The sequence below is a fragment of the Eupeodes corollae genome, chromosome 1, assembly GCF_945859685.1.
Source record: "Eupeodes corollae chromosome 1, idEupCoro1.1, whole genome shotgun sequence".
Taxonomy (NCBI): domain Eukaryota; kingdom Metazoa; phylum Arthropoda; class Insecta; order Diptera; family Syrphidae; genus Eupeodes; species Eupeodes corollae.
The window spans coordinates 143,860,925-143,866,924 of record NC_079147.1 but is presented as its reverse complement, the minus strand read 5'-3'; the positions used below and the strand labels follow the sequence as shown (position 1 = coordinate 143,866,924).

General features: G+C 38.0%; 1 protein-coding gene across 1 annotated transcript in view; it reads left to right on the top strand.

The window, feature by feature from the left end:
- The first annotated feature begins 998 nt into the window (after positions 1 to 998).
- LOC129943438 (nicotinamidase) overlaps positions 999 to 6,000 on the top strand; it is a 195,501-nt gene continuing 190,499 nt past the window's right edge. The window contains exon 1 of the mRNA XM_056052885.1: positions 999 to 1,017. The gene's annotated coding sequence lies outside the window, so the exon portion shown is untranslated. The remainder of the gene's footprint in view (positions 1,018 to 6,000) is intronic.

The window sequence follows — 6,000 nt, the reverse complement described above, 5'->3', positions numbered from 1 at the left end:
TGTGGTCAGTACTCCGTTATAGGATGATATGATACGTGCCCTACAGTTTAAGACACAATCGATATTCTGCGCAATCGATTTCGTGGCATAGTTATCTTGAGATTTGACCCCTTTAGACTTTTTCTTGAGTCACAGGTCTTTGCAAATAAGCTGCAAACCAAAGCGGCCCCTAATTAACATAATGCAAAATCGATCCAATTCAGCCTGATTTATGTGCCAGTCATCGAAAACTGCACCTTTTGAATTCAAACGATATTCTATTTCACACATACATAATGTTATTGACAGGGCTTTGAATTCTAAAATAGAGATACAACCTTATCGACTTCTTTTATTCAATTTTAAAAATGATCAGCCTTTAATGGATAACCCTTCATCCGAGCCATTAAATTTCTAGGAAAACTATGAAATGATGCGGTAGTTGGGTTAAGATCAAAACTAATTGCAAAATTAAACTATGCATACTTTCAGGCGTATCCTCTATCTTCGCTTCTTTTAAATTTCTAACTTACCCTACCAGTTCCCATCAGTCAAAGGTTAGTTTTTGTTCTACAAAGTTGAAAGCAAAGGGATGACATTTTTTTGTGTCGCTGCAAGAAGAATAAAAGTTGTTAAGTTACACAAATAGCAGTGAACCAAATATAGCTCATTCGATTGTGTCGTGTCGTGGTGGCGGACTTCGTAGCGTTATGGTTTATGTTTAAGTCTCTTAATTGTATTTATTGACAAAATAAAGTGTGATAAAAATAAGTTTCCGCACCTTGAAAATTGAAATTTGTAAACGAAAATTTAACCTTAGTCATACCATCTGCAACCTACTTAAAGGTTTTTGTGAAAAATTATTTACTCGAAGTAGATACTTATTACTTATTGAACATTCTGTGCTGTGCGGTGGCGGTCGTGGTGTGTAATAAAATTTGATAATTTTTTTTTAATTCCAGAAAAAGAAACAAATGAAAAGTCAGCCGACTTATTGGGAGAACAGAACAAACATCACACAACGATAATATTATAACTGTAAGTACCTCTAAATGTTTATTTACATAAGTTATTTATTAACTCTACACAACTTTTTTGTTAAAAATTTGACAAGACGCATGCTTTGCTTATTGGTTTTGTTTTGAATTGAACTTGTAGACGATTTAAAGCAACAAAAACTCTAATACTTGAAAGCTAAACCAAACAGCTGCCTTTATTTAGTTGTTCGTTCCGTCGTATAGGAACAGAATGGAATTGGAATTAAAAAAGCTTTTTGAAGCTCTAAGCTTTGACTGTTTAAATTTGGACAGAGATTTATGTTTTTAAACTTTTAAATTATTGTTTCTCAAATACTAACATTTAATGTTTACGTATATTTTAACACAAATTAGTTTGGTATAATTAGTTTCTATTGCAGCTAATAAAAAACAAAGCAATGAAAACAAGACTTGCCTGATATAAAAGATATTAAAAGATAGGTTGGTATAGGTACTCCTCTTGGGCCTATTTCAGAGCTGCTACAATTTAATACTTGACAGTTGTGTGGCATCTGATTATTTTATTTCATAGATAAAAGGGTCGACATTGATTTAGATTTTGAATAAAACACAAATAATTAAAATATTGTTATCGTTCAGTTATGTTTAGGTATGGAACAAAATATCAACCAAATGGCCGATCCGATCTCGGTGGAGCACCTCCATCCTTACTTACTTACTTAAAGTGGCGCTACAGTCCTGTGTGAACTAGTACCTCACCCAACAAACTTCTCCATCTAGCTCGGTCCCTAGCTAGATGTCTCCAGTTTCGCGCTCCAAGTTGGGGGAGGTCATCTTCCACTTGTGCGCGCCACCTGATCCGCGGTCATCCTCTAGTGCGCTGTCCTATGGGTGCGGATTCGAAGACTACGTGACCAAGCCATCTTAGTCGTTGGACTTTTACTATTCTGTTAATGCCATTGATTATCTGCTTGAACTAGTGCAACCTAATGATTTAATCATCGTTCTAGGTGACTTTAACCCTCATCTTCTCTCAACCTTGGATCGCTATCATCCACCCCTTAATCTCTCCTTCCCCATTGAATTTGAAAACAACTTTTTTGAAATGGAAAATTACTGTTATGATTTTCGTAGGGCTGATTTCTCCAAACTTAACAATCTTCTTAGCTCAGCCGATTTTGAATTAAGATCCCTCCAATTAACAGTTGAGTCCCTTACAAATTGGTTTTATTTGATTCTTTCGTACTGTATTGAAGAATCAGTACCGTTCTCTCGTAGAAAAGATTTCACCTCTGCTCCCCCTTGGTACAACAGATAGCTCCGTAGCCTAAGAAATACCCGTAACAAGCTTTGGAAGATCTTTTTACAGTCCAAATCTGAGACTGATCACAACAACTATCTTCTCGCCTATAATTCTTTCTCTGAATTAAGGGAATCCCTTTATAACCAATACCTTAACCAAATGGAAAATACCCATCTTTCTGATGCAAGGAAATTTTTCAAGTTTATAAATGTCAAACGAAAATCTGATGGGTTTCCACCTTCAATGAGTTTCTCCAACATAATCTCCTCTGATCCAACAACCATATCAAATCTATTTGCTAATTACTTTAGCATATCGTATACTGAACATCTGCATGATCCTGATCCACACTACTTTAGTTATTTAGATGGTTGCACTCAAACCTCCCTTTCATCGTTTACAATAACTGAAGAAATGGTACTTGCCAAAATCGTAAGCCTCAAAGAAAACTTTAGCCCTGGTCCTGATGGCGTCCCATCAGTTGTTCTAAAAAAATGTATGCATTCTCTGTCAAAGCCTCTAACTGCACTCTTTGAACTCTCTCTTTCCCAAGGTGTGTTTCCTCATATATGGAAAGATTCATTTATATTTCCCATTCATAAACAAGGCAATAAAACTGAAATTAACAATTATAGACCTATTGCTAAACTTTCATGCATTCCAAAACTTTTTGAAAGCTTAGTTTATGATTCCGTTTATTTCCATTGCAAGCCTTTATTCTCCCCCGCTCAACATGGTTTTCTTAAAGGTAGATCCACTACGACTAACTTAATTGAATTTATATCCAAAGTTTTGTCAGCCCTTGAGAATGGCAAAGAAGTTGATGTCGTATACACTGATTACAGCAAAGCCTTTGTTAAAATATCCCATAACATAATTTATCTCAAACTAAGAGCTCTAGGATTTCCATCTATATGAATAAACTGGATAAGCTCCTATCTTGCGAATAGAACTTATAGAGTCCTTTTCCGTAACTCAGTCTCCAATCCTATACATGCGACTTCTGGAGTCCCACAAGGTAGCCACCTTGGCCCCCTTCTCTTCGTCTTATCTGTTAACGATGTCTGTCTTAAATTAAAAAACTCAGATATCCTAATGTTTGCTGATGATAAGAAAATTTTTAAGATTATCTCTACTCCATCTGATTCCTAACTTTTACAAAATGATCTTAATATCTTTTTTGTTTGGTGCATGCATAATTTCCTAGAGTTAAATGTAGGTAAATGTAAACAAATGACCTTTTCGCGCAAACAAATCCCATCTCATAGAGTATACTACTTCCTTAATGACGCCGTCAACGTAGTCGATTCTATTAGAGATTTTGGTATTATGTGTGACACACAGCTGAATTTCCATTCCCATTTTGACCAAATTATTAATAAAGCTAATAGGTCTCTCGGTTTTATTAAGAGATGGTCAAAAGAATTTTCCAACCCCTATGTAACTAAAGCGCTTTATATTTCCCTAGTCCGTCCTCATCTTGAATATGCATGCCAAGTATGGTCTCCCTTTTATGAAAACCATTCACTCAGAATTGAAAATGTTCAAAGACGTTTCGTTCGATTTGCCTTACGTGGCCTCCCCTGGGATGATGCATCCAACTTGTCTCCTTATGCCGATCGAGTAAAACTGATAGGTTTGCAGCCCTTATATATTAGACGCAAAAACGCTGATATATTATTTGTTATTATTGTTAATGGGCAATATAGATTCCCCGGCACTCCTGAGTGATATTCATCTTAACACTAACCCTCGAAATCTGCGATCTGTTTCCCTTTTCTATATCCCTCATCACCGCACTAATTACGGGCACTTTGAACCAATGTCCAGAATTCTTCGTCACTGCAACGCTGCTACATTTCCAAATCCCATCTGAAAGATACCCTTTACTTTTTCCCTTTTTGAGTCCGAATTCCCCGTCCCCTGTAATTTTAAGTTAAGTAAAATCAAAATTGTTAGTTCTTGTACATTAAAGAGCTTTGATGTGGGCCTTAGGGCCCACATGAATTAATGTTGAAAACTGATAACAAGAACTGCAACAAAAAAAAAAAAAAAAAAAAATGTTAATGTTAAGCTAGTTTTAAGTTAAGTTAAGTTATGATAGCTTGTATTAAGCTAAATAAATAAATAGCTGGCTAAGTCTACGTCACTGTACAGCCCGTACAGTTCGTCGTTCCATCTTCTCCTCCACTCCCCTTCGATGCATACGGGACCGTAGATCACACGAAGAACTTTTCTCTCGAAGCGACCCAAGGTGCTTTCATCCGCTTTTGTCATGGTCCATGCTTCTGCACCGTATAGCAGGACGGGGATGATAAGGGTATTATATAGCAACACTTTGGTCCCTCGAGAGAGGACTTTACCACTCAATTGCTTTCTTAGCCCAAAGAAACAGCGGTTAGCAAGAGTTATTCTGCGTTTGATCTCAGCGCTGATGTTGTTTTTTGCGTTTACAGCGGAGCCTAAGTAGATGAAGTCCTTGAGTACCTCAAAGTTACGTCTGTTGATTGTGACGTTTTGACCAAGATGTCGGTGTTGTATGTCCTTTCTTGATGACAGCATATACTTTGTTTTGCCCTCATTAACCGTTTAACCCATTTTTGCCGCCTCTGCCTCAATACTCACAAAATCCCCATTGACATGACGCTGAGTTCTTCCGATTATGTCAATGTCATCAGCATATGCCAGTAATTGGACAGACTTTTGAAAGATAGTGCCTCCAGTATTGACGTGTGAGCTCTGCACTATTATTCCAAGCACGATGTTAAAAAAATCGCATGACAGCGCACCACCTTGTCTAAAACCTTTTTTGACATCGAAAGGTTCTGTTAAGTTGTTTTCAACCTTTATGGAGCAGCGTGAATTCTCCATGGTCATCATGCACAAACGGACGAGTTTGGCAGGGATGCCAAAACTAGACATGGTTCTATACAGCTCGTCCCTGTAGATGCTGTCATATGAGGCCTTGAAATCGATGAAAAGATGGTGAGTGTCGATTTGGTGTTCTTGAGTTTTTTCCAGGATCTGCCGTAATGTGAATATTTGGTCAACTGTGGACTTTCCTGGTAAGACCACACTGATAAGGACCTATCAGGTTGTTGACGATGGGCTTTAGACGTTCACATATTATGGCAGAGAAGATTTTATAGGCGATGTTAAGTAGACTTATTCCTTTATAGTTGGTGCAGTTTAGAGGGTCTCCTTTTTCAGGATCGGGCAAACAATACTGAGGTTCCATTCATCGGGCATGCTTTCTTCCGACCATATCTTACAGATAAGTTGGTGCATGCTCCTAACCAACTTATCTCCAGCTGCTTTAAAGAGCTCGGCATTCAAGCCATCCGCTCCAGCAGCTTTATTAGACTTCAACTTAGATATGGCAATCTTTACTTCGTCTAAGTCGGGAGGACGGGATTCTTGACTTTCGTCGTCTATATTGAATGGGTCATCCTGCCTGATAGCGGAATTCGGTTCTTCGTCGCCGTTCTGCAGAAGTGGTCCTTCCATACCCTCAGCATTGACTGCGGTTCCACTATGATGTTTCCACTTTCGACTTTGCAGCCTTCGGTTCTAGGTTTATGTACCTGTGATTTTCGTTTCACCTGTTCATAAAACTTTCGAACCTCATTCCTGCTTCTTCGACCGCACGCTTCTCATGCCATCTGATTTTCCTTCTGAGAAGTCAGCGTTCCTCTCGCCTCTTCTGCTCATAGAGCTCAC